Below are 15,016 nucleotides of genomic sequence, written 5' to 3' on the forward strand. Positions count from 1 at the left end.
ATGGACTCCGCCCATCAAATTTGAGGGTAGCTTCACAGCAACCCGGAGAGTGTGAAGTTTCCTTTCGGGAAGTGGACCACAAACCGATCTTTTCGAACAAATTCTGTTCAAGGTTCGATTTGCTTGAAATGTTCTATAGATAGCCCTTTGCCTAGATTAGTATATGAGCAAATCCCAAAAACTTTTACTTTTTTGGATACTCGGGTTTTACACACGGGCAAAAACTTAAGGCCAGAAAAAAGTACAAGGGCATCAAGTTTGACCTTTTGACTATCCGATCTGATGATTTAAAAAATCAAGAAAGTTGATAGTAGGTTCTTGCAGAACTTGGAAACGTAAAAAACGTCAATTTTTACACTTTTTCAAGCAATACCCTATATATATTTTTTTTTTCGATAAAATTTTGAGGCATCTCTGAAATGCTATTAAATTTAAACTGAATGTTATTTTTGAGATGGAGATTCTAGAAGTATGAGCCAAATTAATGTGCCCCTCCAATACTCAAAAGTATCACCAATCAAAGTAGCGATACTTTTTTTGTCATTTTCAATATTGACAGTTTTTTGCTTTTAGCTTTTTGAGGTTAGGTGCATTGTGAATGATGACCAAGTGTGATATCTTCTGCATAAATGTCAAAATTCCAAAGTGATTGGATCACCTGATTTGTATTTAACTTTCGCTGTCTCATTCTGTCTCTCTTTCTATCACCCGCTGAAGATAGGCGCCGCCATATTGAACAGCCTGTCAAAACGCTGAAAAGTAGCCATATTGAACAGCCTGTCAGGCAGTTGACAGATAAGATAACACACTTAGTCATCATTCACAATGGCTAGGTGTAGACGTTTTTTTTTTTAAATTGTTGTACCAAATTTGTGTTTCTTTTCATTTACTTTTAAATAAAACCTAGTTAAAAAAAATGTTCGACACTTTTTGACTATTGCCAATTTATGGCGAAAATTTCGTATATTTGCACCATGTAGAAACATCAATAACTTTCCTTGCGTGAATATTCCAAGATGAGGCAATTGATGGTATACTGCTGTGGTGTAGGGAAAAAATTAACAAACGGGTATGAAATATTTGACGGTTACCCGGTTTCCTATTTTTGCCGACATCTCTAAAACCGGATTTGGGGTATCAACAAAATTTTACCTAAATATACCCCACATAGATACATATGTATGTACATCCTGATAACATTTCAACACAATCGGTTAAGAAGTGTTTAAATAAGTTAAAAAATTTAAGGTTTTCTGGGTTTATATTTTTATCAATATCTCCAAAACCGGATCTCGGGTATTAAAAATTTTGTACTTAAACATGCTTCGTTCGCATATCTATATGTGTGAATCGGTAGAAATGTGTTAAAATAAATGTGTTGCGAACTTTGCAGTAAAAAATATTTGGCGGTTATTCGGTTTTATATTTTTACCGATATCTACAAAACCGGGTCTCGTGTATCAAAAAAATTTTACATAGCTAACAGCAGCATATATCTCCATATTTTGTTAAAATTTCGATATAATCGGTACAGGAGTGTTGAAATAAATGTATATTTAACATTGCGACCTCAATTTATATATATTTTGCTCGATCTTTTGACTATATCTTTTTGAGGCATTATGTAAGACGAGTAACGGCGATGCACTATAGCTCCAATTTACCCCTCAATGTTCCTAACAAAAAGATATTTGCGTGATACCATGTTTCAAAAAAAAATTTTTTTCTCCAAAAAAACCAAAGTTTGGCGGATTTCCCCATATACGATACTCTTTTTCCGGAAAGTGGACCAGGCACCGATCTGTTCGAAAAAATTCTATTCGTGGTTCCATTTCCCGAAAATTTGGGTAGCCCTTTGTCTATATTAGTATTTACGATACTTTTTTTTCGGGAAGTTGACCAACGACCAACCTGTTTGAACAAATTCCATTCATGATTCGATTTTCCTGAAATTTGGTTTGGTATCTCTTTGCCTAGATTAATATTTACGACACTTTTTTCCATAAAATGGATCAGGGACCGAAGAGAAAGAGATAGAGTTAGACGAAGATAAAGCGTAGGGATAGATGAAGCGGAAAAGAAGTGAGAAAAAAACGGAGAGGGTAAATAAAGGATAAGGAAAAAGGGGAGAAAGGGGGAGGGAGAGTAAGAGGTAAAAACTTCTTAAAAGCTATGCAGACAGACCCAATTTAAGGCAGAACAACGTCTGCCGGGTCTGCTAGTATTTATATAAGAGTGACCAAACCAGAGCCGTTTCTCATATGATTAAAGTTCATATTCACTTATCGGCACTACAAAGTAAAATGCTGTTCACAAATGTGATGACTATGTAATCAAGCAAGTCACTAATTTTATTGATTTAGGCGTTAATTGTACCCAAAACTGGATTTTAAACTTCATATTGAATCTTGCGTGAATAGTGCTAAAGGTGCTTTGGCTTTCGTTAAACGTTGGTCTAAAGAATTCAATGACCCATACGTTACAAAAACTATTTTTATATCTTTGGTCAGGCCTACATCAATTTCATAAATTGTTAAGGAGCTATTCTTCATGAATGTGTTGTGTAAGGTCTTACAACATTTTAACTTCTGCTTACTTCTAAGTTTTGAATTGAATTTTTATTTTTTATTTTTTTAATTAAATACTGTTTAAATATTATTTTAAAATTGATGACTTCATATGTTATTTATATCGTACATTATATCTTTAAATTAAGTGTCTGTATATTTGGCCTGCATAATTGTTTAATTTGTAGACTGATAAATAAATAAATAAAAAATTTTTTTATCGGACCAATAAACTTTAAGTTTACTTGATAAAAAAAGTATAGAATACAGTATGTTTCTAAGGTTGAGACCCAGTATACGGGGAAAAAAAAGAGAAGATGCCAAAAGTCCGATTTAAAATTTTTGGTCCCAGGATAATTTCTGCCTGTTTTCAGTATATTTTTGTGACTCTTTTCGGAGTATTTCTCTATAATTTCCATTCTAGAGATTACTGCTAGGATCTACTTACTTACTTAATTGGCGCTTAACCGCTTAAACGGTTATGGCCGTCCAACAAGGCGCGTCAGTCGCTCCTTCTCTCTGCCAACCGGCGCTAATTGGTCACACCAAGGGAGTTTGGATCGTTTTCCACCTGGTCCTTCCAACGGAGTGTGGGCCGACCTCTACCTCTGCTTTCATAGGCGGGTTCCGATAGAAACACTTTCTTGGCCGGAGCGTCATCTTTTATTCGCATAACATGGCCTAGCCAGCGCAGCCGCGGCGTTTTAATTCGCTGGATAATGTTGATGTCTGCGTATAGCTCGTACAGCTCATCGTTAAATCTTCTTCGGTACTCGCGATCGCCACCGCGCAGAGATCCATAAATCTTTCGAAGAACTTTTCTCTCGAACACTCCCAGAGCCGCTTCATCTGCTGTTGTCATGGTCCATGCTTCTGCCCCATATAGCAGGACGGGTACGATAAGTGACTTGTAGAGTATGATTTTCGTTTGCCGAGAGAGGACTTTACTTTTCAATTGCCTACCTAGTCCAAAGTAGCATTTATTGGCAAGAGTGATTCTTCGCTGTATTTCAGAGCTGATGTTGTTGCTAGTGTTGATGTTGGTTTCCAAATAGACGAAGTATTTTACTATTTCGAAATTATGGCTGCCAACAGTAGCGTGGTTGCCAAGGCGCATATGCGATCACTCTTTGCTCGATGACAGCAGGTACTTCGTTTTATCCTCATTCACCATTAAACCCATCTTTACCGCTTCTTTTTCCAGTTTGGAGTAAGCAGAACTAACGGCGTCAATGTCATCAGCATACGCCAGTAATTGCACGCTTTTGTAGAATATTATTCCAGAGCGGTTAAGTTCTGAAGCTAGTATAATTTTCTCCAGCATCAAATTAAAGAAATCGCACGATAGGGGTTCACTCTGTCTGAAACCTCGTTTAGTTTCGAACGGCTCGGAGAGTTCCTTCCCAATTCTGACTGAGCGGATGGTGTTGGTCAGCGTCATTTTGCACAGCCGTATAAGTTTTGCGGGGAAACCAAATTCAGACATAGAGGCATATAGGCAGCTCCTTTTTGTGCTGTCGAATGCGGCTTTAAAATCGAGGAAGAGGTGATGTGTGTCGATTCTTTTTCGCGGGTTTTTCCAAGATTTGGCGAATTGTGAAAATCTGGTCGATGGTAGATTTACCAGGTCTGAAACCGCACTGATAAGGTCCAATCAGTTGATTCACGGTGGGCTTCAATCTTTCGCACAATACACTTGACAGTACCTTATATGCGATATTAAGAAGGCTGATTCCGCGATAGTTGTGGACTGGGCAAAGAACACTTAGATCCCAATCGTCGGGCATGAACTCGTCCGCCCATATTTTGCGAAGAAGCTGATGCATGCGCCTTACCAGCTCCTATTCTCGACCATTTCGAAAAAGGTCAGGTTAACTTTGAGATTATTTCGATGTTTTTGTACTCGCGAAATAAAAATATACGTAATGAAGATCAACCGCCGTGGTGTGTACTCCTCTCAGTAGCGGGTTGGCAACTCTACGAGTGTATTTCTGGCATAAAATTGTGAAAAGCGGAAATGTGAAAAGAGGAAATGCGTTATGCATTACCGGGTTCTTGAGTCTCGGCGCTACATTCTGCAGCACAATAAACGGAGCTCGGATTTTCAATATTGTCCATTCTGTGGAGATATTCCCGGAAGTAGCCAGTTAAAAACTGTGTCAGGTGGAAGTCGACCCCTCCATGTGGCCCCTCCAAGCATGACTCGATATGGGGAATCAGCTCCCTGGTCCATTTGCCTACAGCACTGTATCGGTATAGTTCCCGCAACGACAAGGACTGCATCTGCCGAAACCGTGCGATACGCGACCCGGAGTGCCCCTCTACGTTGGGCCGAAGTAATAGCTACTCGGTATTTCCCGAATATCATTACCGTACAGAAGTACATAATCCAAAGCGGATGCAAACAGCTTTCTTATTGTCTAAAATACTCACTGCACTAAGCACTTTATTTGAGTGGAAAAGGGCACACGTATATATGTATATCGTATATTCACAATTGGGATTTTTATTTTAAATATAAACCAAAATATAAAGTTTAATTTAGTTAACTTCAATTATATAAATAAAGAAAATAAAACTGCGCGACGGCGGGCGGGCGATAAAAAAAACTCCGATTGTCGAGCGAACGGTCGGACTTGCGCGGTGCGTGACGGCTGGTGGTTTTAGATAAACTAAAAAACTGAGAGTGAGCGCAGTGGTGGTTGGCAAGCCACAGCTGAGCTGCACTGCCTGCGCTTGGCCGCACTGGCCGGGTGTTGCCAGACGGAGGGGGCGGACTTAGTCCGAAAACTCGATCATGTCTTCAACATGCTCCCCCCCGCCCGACGCGTTGGTGGGTTAAGGGCGGCATCAACCCTGTCCAAGGCCGCCCGTGCCTTGGCTACTAATTCCCGTATTTTGTCGTCTTTGTGACGAGCCGAACGGTTTTGTACCGCGCTCTGGCGGTTTTCCGTGCGGGCTCGTGGGGTTGCCCTGTCTCTTCGTCGGCTGTCGTTGTCCTGGCTTCCAGCATGGTTGTTCGGTCGAGCCCGGTGGAGCAAAGTATGGTGGCCGAGGGAGCATTTTCGGCAGCTGCTTGGGGAGTCGCACGCCCCGGTGGAGTGTGAGATTGCGAGGCAGTTGAGGCAGTGCCGGTGGGTTTTTGCACATTGGTATCTCTCCTCGGGTTTCATCGCTAAGAATGCCCGGCACTGTCTCAACACATGTCGTTGGCCACAGAGGCGACACTTTGGTCCCTCAGTGGTTCTGCGGGTCCTGCAAAGACAAGAAAAGAAAAATATTCGTATTTGCAGGCATGGGTGAGGGTAGCTTATATATCTTTTTCAGATTGCTAGGGTCATGAAACAGAGGGTACCAGAGGTAGGGTTGGCATTACTAGGCAGTTGGTAGCACGCACAGTTTGGCAATATTTCGGGTTATTAGTCCGTTTTGTGTTTTGAGTTCCACAACTCGAACATGGTTATCCGATCCAGGGTGAAAAGTGATTACCCGTCCCAAACGCCATTCGTTCGGGGGTAGTAAATCATCCTTTACCACGACTAAATCTCCAACTTGAATATTGCGTTGAGGGCATTTCCATTTGTACCGCTTATGCAGCTCCTTGAGATACTCGTTCTTCCATCGTGTGCTGAATTGGTGGTGAAGCACTTTCAGTTTCTGCCATTTGTTGACCAAGGTGAGATGCTCTGCAGTTGGCTCCGGTAACGACAAGAGCGGCGCGCCACGTAGGAAATGCCCTGGGGTTAGGACTAGGGGATCCATTGGATCTTCGGACATAGGGGAGAGCGGTCGGGAGTTGAGGACCGCCTCTATGCGTACTAAGAGGGTAGTAAGCTCTTCGAAGGAGAACTTCTGGTTTCCTGCTACTTTCGTAAAGTGTATCTTGAAACTTTTCACGGCCGCTTCCCATAGCCCACCCATGTGTGGAGCGTATGGTGGGATGAATTTCCATGAGAATCCGTGAGTTGCATATTTTTCTGCGACGTCTGTAGCGACTTCCTTGAGAAATGTGGTGAATTCCCTTTGAAATACGCGTTGTGCGCCGACGAACGTCTTTCCGTTGTCAGAAAATATCTGATGGGGTAGGCCACGGCGACCAGTGAATCGGGCAAAGGCTGCGTTGAAGGCGTTGGTGGTGAGGTCAGAACACACTTCTAAATGAACAGCCTTTGTGGAAAAAACAGACGAACACACAAACGTAAGCTTTCACATACGAAGCTCTGCGAAGGGGAAAGTTTTTACCATAAATGGTCCAGCAAAATCGACTCCTGTTGTATGAAAGGGTAGAGAATATGTTGACCTCTCGGGTGGCAAGGCTGCCATTATCTGCGTTTTCATCTGCTGTTTATAGATGGTGCAGGTTTTGCAGTGGAAGACGAGCTTTTTGACCTTTTGCTTCAAACGTGGAATGTAGTACTGTTGCTGTACCATTCGGATCATCAGCTGTTTGTCGGCGTGCAGCAGGTGCGAATGGAGGAAGTCTAACAGAAGAGAACAAAATCGAGAGTTTTCGGGTATGATAATTGGGTGCCGCTCATTAAAGCTATAGGTGGCATATGCTAATCTTCCAGAAACTCGCATGATTCCTGAGTCATCTAGCATGGGGTTTAATGTCAGAAGGGTGTTCTTTTTGGGTAAGGGTCCTGACGTTTGAAGCAGCTCTATCGTGTCTCCGTAATGATTCCGTTGAGTTTGAATGATGATTTTGATTTTGGCATCATTCACTTCGGCGTGGGTGAGGTTAAGCGTGGCTGGAACTTCTAGTTTTCTTGCTCTTCGGATAAACCGCAACATATAGGCCACGACTCTAAGTGCTCGAGAAAACGACGAAAACCGGTCGAGTATGTCTATATTTTCTTCCTGCAGGGTGTGGAATACGTCCACATGTCGTTGTTCGGGGGGAGTTGGGTGATGAGAAATATCCTTTGGCCACGAAGTTGATGGGTTGATAAGCCAATTAGGTCCTTCCCACCATAATGGACATTGGACTAAATCCTGAGGCTTGCAACCTCGAGTGCCCAAATCCGCTGGGTTATCCTTACTGGAAACGTGCCTCCAAGTGGCATTGTCGACGTTCTTAAGAATTTCAGCGGTTCTGTTGGCGACATACGTTTTCCAGGTATGGGGTGGTTTTTCTAACCAGGCCAGTACGATGGCAGAATCGCACCAGAGAATGAGTTCGTGTTGGGGTAGATTCAGCTCACTTCGCAGCTGTTTCACTAACTTGGAGAGTAAAACTGCTCCACAGAGTTCCAACCGTGGAAGACTCACGGTTTGGAGGGGTGCTACTTTGCTTTTAGCAGCTAGCAAATGGGATGAAAAACTATTTTCATGGGTTTGTACTCGTAAATATATACAGGCACAAAATGCTTTTTCTGAAGCATCTGAGAATCCATGCAGCTGGATTAGTTTATCGGGGGAATACTGTACCCACCTAGGGATTTTAATGTCTCTGATATGAGGTAAATTTTCATAAATTGAGGTCCATTTTTGGAGAGCTCCGGGCTTCACGTCTTCGTCCCAATCCGTTCCTTCCATCCAGAGTTGTTGCAGCAACATTTTGGCAAGAATCATTATTGGTGAAAGCCATCCTGCGGGGTCAAACAGTTTTGCAACTGCTGATAAAATCTGCCTTTTTGTAGTCGTGTTTTCTGCTGATGGTGGATCATACGTGTAGGTGAAGGTGTCGGTTAGCGCGTTCCACTGAATTCCAAGGGTTTTTGTGGAACTCGAATCATGGAATTTAAGGAAGTCGACGTCTAGCAAATCAGGGTCGGGAACGGGTTTTAAAATTTCAGGGTGATTTGCCGACATCTTCTTCAAAGGGAACCCTGCCGATTTTAAGGCTTCGATAACTTGAGTCATAGAGTTCAAAGTGGACTGTATATTATGACCGCCTGACAAAATATCGTCAACATATGTTTCGTTTAATAAAATGTTTTTAGCGAGCGGATATTCGTCTTGACAATCGTGGGCGAGTTGGTGTAGGGTTCGAATCGCCAAATATGGCGCGCAATTTACACCAAAGGTAACTGTTTTTAGTCGAAAATCTTGTATCGGCAGAGTTGGGTGTTTTCGAAAAACGATTCGATGAAAATCTTTATCTTCTTCATGGATGAGTATTTGGCGATACATTTTCTCAATATCGCCGTTGAAAACAAACTTATAAAGTCGCCATTTAAGTATGACGAGCATTAAGTCATTTTGTAGAATGGGGCCTGTATGAAGCACGTCGTTCAACGAGTTGCCAGAATGCGACATTTTTGATGCGTTGAAGACGACTCGCACTTTTGTGGTTTTGCTGTCGGGTTTTATGACAGCATGATGGGGTAGATAAAATGATAGATATTTACCATCTCTAATTATCTCTTGTTGGGAGGCGGGTTCCATGTGATCCATGGTTAAATATTCATTAAGGACTTCAAAATATTTGTCTCTTAATTCGGGTTTTCTTTCGAGGGTTCGTTCGATGCTGATATACTGCTGTTGTGCCGCGGGTCGTGAATGACCGAGTGCCAGATTGGCTGGAAATTCCGATTTGAAGGGTAGTTTGACTCTGTAGCGTCCATCTTCCTCACGAATTGTGGTTGTCCGGTAGAGTGTTTCACAGTATTCATCATCTGCTGATCGTTGTTGGGTTTGGTGAACTTCTTCCTGTTCCCAAAATTGTCTCAAAAGTTGATTGATGGGGTCATCGGTGCATTCCGTGACATGAGTGCTGAAGGTTGATACCTTTTCAGCTACAGGGCCGCTTAATATCCATCCGAATATTGTGTTTTGGGCAAGTAATGTTTCACTCACATTTCGTAGGAGCCCTTCGGTGAGGATTTGCGGGGTGATATCGCTGCCGATTACCACATCGATTTTTGATGGTATCGAATACTGCGGATCGGCTAACGGTAAATGGGACAGTTCTTCGAGATCGATGCTTGAAACTCTGACTGTGGGCAAGAACTTCGTTAGTTTGGGCAAAATTATTGCTTGTGCGTCTATCATTTGGGTTAAGTCTGCTGAACAGAATGTTATCTGGCAGACTTTATTGGCATTTTTCACAACCGTTCCACCCATTCCAGATATCTGGTGGAGAGACTCTTTTGTGGGTAGACCAAGAACCTTTTGTATACGGGATGATACAAAAGTTTTTTGTGAACCTTGGTCTATTAGGGCACGAATTTTATGAAATTCGCCAGCAAAGTATACTGATACTATTGCTGTGGGTAATAGGGTGGTTCCATGATTACTCGAGAAGAGTGAAGAAACCGGGTTTTTGTCTTGAGACTGTTGGGAGGAGGTGGCTCTTGCGGCGGCTTTTGACGTTGAGGCTCGCTCGTCGTCCGTTCTCCTAGGGGTGCCGGCTTGGGCATTTTGAGCTCTGGGGTTTGGTTGTGATTGTTGGGGTTTGGGCTGCAAATGCAGTAGCGAATGATGACGCTTTTGGCAATAAACGCACGTGAAACTACTTTTACATTCGTTCTTGGGGTGTGACGTAGACAAACAGTTTTCGCAATAACTATTTTCTCTCACAAATTTGATTCGGTCTGATACCGATAAATTTCTAAACCTAACGCAAGATTTGACTGCGTGGTATTGGTTGCACAATCTACACGAAGCCGTTTTATTGAACTCGGTGTGATATGCATGGGTTTTATTATTGTTGAGTTGGGTCGAGTTTTGATTCACCGTTCGTGGTGTAAAACTCGAAAATTGGGGTTTCGCCTTGCCTGGTCTATAGGTACTTATTCTCTCTACTACCTCGTATCTGCTGGTCAAAAATTTATTCATATCCTCCCAAAGTGGGAGTTCTTTTCGGGAGCTGAGGGATTGTTCCCATAGTGAAAGGCTTTCACTTGGCAGCTTGGATGAGCAGAGGTAAACGAGGATTGGGTCCCAGTCCGTTGTCGGGATTCCTTGGGTGTTAAGGGTTGACATGCAGTTGTTGATTGTTGTCTGCATCTTCTGTATTTGTTCTCCGCTTTCTGCGAATATTGTGGGTAGGTTGAACAGCGTCTTCAGTTGGTTGTCGACGAGTATCCTTTTGTTCTCGTACCTAGATCTGAGCGCTTCCCAGGCAAGCTCGAAATTATTATCGCTCAGTGGGTATTGTTTTACAATAAGCCCAGCTTGTCCTTTTGTTTTCAGGCGTAGATGGTATAATTTTTGAGCGGGTGATAATTTAGGGTGGTTTTTATAGACTGCCGTGAACATATCTCTAAAGGATGGCCAGTCTTCGTATCCACCATGAAATACTTCGGTGTCGCATGGTGGTACTTTTAAATAAAAACCGTTTGCGTCTGAATTGTTTATTGGGTGGGCGGGTATTTGTTGTTGGTTGGTGCTAGCAGTATTAAACAGCTGTAAGGCTTCTAAAATTTGTGATTTGCATGTTTGGTAAGTTTCCAAGCATTTAGCGAATTTTTGCTCAACCGAGCCGCTAACATCTGTGTAATTATCTGAGAAATTTACTTCTCGATGGGACTCTAGCACCTTTGCCCATATTTTATCAAGGTCTTCTAGTTTGACCTTAAGCATACACTCTGATAAATCGGTAGCTTGGGAGGGTGACCATCTCGAGCAGTAAACCTCTAATTGGTTACCGTCATATATAAATTCCTGCAGGCGTTGGTCTGCAGTGGTCAATTTTTGGGTTTCGTTCGTTTTTGGCATTATAATTTAATGTAATTTACCAAGAAATGGGAGCTTTTATTAAGCTGTGAAAATCGAAAAAATGTTTTGTCAAAAGGAAAAAAAAAATTTTTTTTTTTTTTGAAACCAGCCTAATGTACGCTTGGTTCTTTATACGGGCTTGTCTCAGCGCTTCTGAGTACAAGTAATGTGGGTATATAATAATATAAATATTATAATATTTGTGTTCACTGGGATTTTATTTTTTATTTTTTGAGACCGGCCTAATGTGTACCGGCTTTTCGCTTTGTTATATGTACTTGTCTCAGCGCGTCTGAAATATATTTGCCGACAAACTGTGGTGTACCAACAACCTTTTGTTTGCCGTGCCAATGCACTTGATCTGTATTGACAAAGTAAATGTATGCAAAATATGTAACCGATGATCTTCTTTGTTGATTCCTTCTATTATGTTGTTACGTATGCTCATGCAATTACTTTGTTGAGGGTGGGTTTTTGGCTTATGCAAAAAGATATACAAGTGCGTGTGGGTATTATGGGTGCATATAATTGTAGGTTTGTATGCTAAATTAATATTGGGTGCACCGGTAAAATAAACTTTTGGAAAAATTACAAAAATTTGGCAAAGTTTGTTGCTATGGGTTTTTTATAAAATATATATTATGTAATATATGTATATAAGGGTAAACTGGGCAGCGGTGCTTTTCACGCTGGAGAAATATGTAGCTCGGGTAATATTACCGAGCTAAGTGGGTATATACATATATTACATATATACGTATATATTTTTATAATTAAGTAGGTATTTTGCGCAACGAACTTATTGGGTATATAGAACCGGGCAATAGATTTTCCGTTGGTACGGGAATGCAAATTTATTTGTTGAAAAATTTATGTGTTTTTTGAAGGGACTGTACCTGTTGGTAACAGTGAGTAAGCAAATGAAAATTCTGCCGTTTAGGCTTTTGATGTGGGTTATATACCCAGGGTCCGGATCTTTAGATCGGAGGGGTATATAAATTTTGGGATTTTAGAATTTCGGGTCCGTGCCTTAGACGGAGGGAATATATATATATATGGGCGTGTATATATTGGGTAACGAGTACTTACTCAGACATTTCTTATTGAAAATGTGTTACTTGTGAGTTGTTTGTGTTGGACCTCCTTGTTGGTGGAGTTAGTGTTAATGTTGTTGTTGGACGTACGTAGATGTTGTGCTTTGTTTCGTTTTACAAAAAATCTTTTCTTAAATATATTTTTCTCTGAATTTTTATTATTTTCTGTTCACAAAACTTCTTTTTGTTGAGTTCCCGATTTTCCCAACTTTATCTACTTTCTTTTTTTTTTTGTATGTATCTTTTCCGTTTTTTGTGCTCGTGTTTTGTGTTTTTGTTCAAAAATTTAAATAGAATATTTTATCCAAAAATTTTAAATTTTCTTGTTTTTTTTCAAAAATATTTTTATTTTCTTTAAGCTTTTCTTTTTCTTTTCACCTTCACCAACTTTTTGCACAAAACTTAATTTTTTGGATTTCTTTTGTACAAAAATGTTGTTCTTTTGTTTTTTGAAAAAAAAGACTTTGTTTTGCTTTTTCCTTTTTCAATTGTATATGTAAAATAAATGGTTTTATTTCTTTTTATTTAAATTTTAATATTTTTTTTTTTTTTTTTTTTTTTTGCGGAAAAAAAATTATTTTCTTAAAAATTTTCCACTTCTTTTCAAACTTTTTTATTTACGATTTTGTGTATGTATTTTTGGTTAAATTTATTTAAAATAATTTTTGTTAAACACTTTTATGCTTTTTTTTTCGTGTTTTTTGTCTACACTTTATCACTTTATTCTTATTGTGTCCGTACCGACCGCGTTTTTTTATGTATTTATATAAATCAGCTTTTAGTTTTTGCAAAATATTTGTGTTTTTTATTTTACTTTGTTTTTTGCCGCTGGTTGCCTTTTTGGCACAAAAGGACCATGTCTAAAATACTCACTGCACTAAGCACTTTATTTGAGTGGAAAGAGGGCACACGTATATATGTATATCGTATATTCACAATTGGGATTTTTATTTTAAATATAAACCAAAATATAAAGTTTAATTTAGTTAACTTCAATTATATAAATAAAGAAAATAAAACTGCGCGACGGCGGGCGGGCGATAAAAAAAAACTCCGATTGTCGAGCGAACGGTCGGACTTGCGCGGTGCGTGACGGCTGGTGGTTTTAGATAAACTAAAAAACTGAGAGTGAGCGCAGTGGTGGTTGGCAAGCCACAGCTGAGCTGCACTGCCTGCGCTTGGCCGCACTGGCCGGGTGTTGCCAGACGGAGGGGGCGGACTTAGTCCGAAAACTCGATCATGTCTTCAACACTTATGTATTTGCCATTAATCAGCTTAGGTACGCTATGGTGTATGCAGTTTTGTGGCACGCTTCTTGAAAGTGTTCTGAGAGGTTAGCTTGATATTTCGTGGAGCTGCGAGTGTGTACTTGTAGTTTTCCAATCATCATATTGATTATGGCGGATATTCGTCGCTTCGTTAATCCATCTATTTACAATGCGCATTACTTCGTTTATTTTAAGTTAATTACGGCAGCCTCGTCGTATGCGAAAGCGACAAGAAAAGTGCTTTCTGTCGTGTGCAAGCGAGGAAGGCTGTCATACGAAGCATTCTAAAGGTCGGAAGTTAACACCGATACCTGGGCTGCTCCTCCTGTCATCTTCACTTTCTCTGACCTTTGTTTAGTAACCCGTCCGTGTTTTGGGTAGTCCCTTAATATGCCAACTAAATAAGGGAGTACCTTGAATGTGTGATTTAGCGCGTCGAGGCATGTCGTCCCACCTGACGGAGTTGAAGGCATTTTACACGTCGACCGTCACCTGTAGGCATGCCGTTTCCGCTTTTATTGCAGCATTTCTCACCTCGGCTGTGACGTCTATTGTGGAGTGGCCTTTGCGAAAGCCATGCTGCCGATGGGACAGACCTCCTTCATCTTCAAAGACTGCTACCAGTCGTTGTTTCAGGAGGCTTTCCATAATTTTTCTGACAACTAGGGGCTGCCATTAGCAGCCAATCTTATTGCGACATGTACGCCCTCTCTGTTCGTTCGGGTGAAGAACAGAGCATCTACTATTTTTCGCATCTTGTCCTCATCTATCGGTTCGTTCGGTGGGCGGAATTTCCCCAAGGATGACGATCCGCAAAGCTTTTTCCAGCGGTTAAGTTTTCTGTGCTTTATGGCGGCACCGAGAGCATTCTTTTCGCTTCTGCATGTTCTAGAGCGTCGGGTCTGCTATGTGCGTGAGCTGCTAGCCTTCGCATTCTGTAGTATACTCTCTGCAGCGCAGCAATTTCATTACTCCACCAGTACACCTGTTTTTTTCCTACCGTGGCATTATCGTGTTGCAGGGGTTGGACAAGCAACGCGTGGTCGTTTCTAGCGAAACTGGTCATTTGTGCGCCTATTTTTCCCTTTACAGCAGCAAGTGCTTTCCTGGAGATGGTATATGCTTCAGACCCGGGCTGGTGGTCAACTTTCTGTGACTTTAGCGTATAGTCTTGCTCAATTATTTAAAATAAAAATTATTAGAGCGCCACATGCATTTTTATCCAAATACATATTTTGGTTTATCGAAGTTTCAAAATTCGATTGGTGTCAGCCATCGCAAAGGAGTGATGACTGTCGATCTTTTCTAAGCGATGGGTTAAGCTGTATGACAATTTATCACTGTAAAAAATACTCCTCTTAAAGCATACATACATAAACTTATCTATATTACATACTACATGCAATATTACATTCTTAATATT

General features: G+C 41.0%; 1 protein-coding gene across 6 annotated transcripts in view; it reads left to right on the plus strand.

Annotated features, from left to right (window-relative positions):
• Positions 1 to 15,016, plus strand: part of LOC137244472 (putative phosphatidate phosphatase) — a 230,563-nt gene that overhangs the window by 89,937 nt on the left and 125,610 nt on the right. The window lies entirely within an intron of this gene.

Source organism: Eurosta solidaginis, chromosome 3, assembly GCF_040869045.1.
Source record: "Eurosta solidaginis isolate ZX-2024a chromosome 3, ASM4086904v1, whole genome shotgun sequence".
Classification (NCBI taxonomy): Eukaryota; Metazoa; Arthropoda; class Insecta; order Diptera; family Tephritidae; genus Eurosta; species Eurosta solidaginis.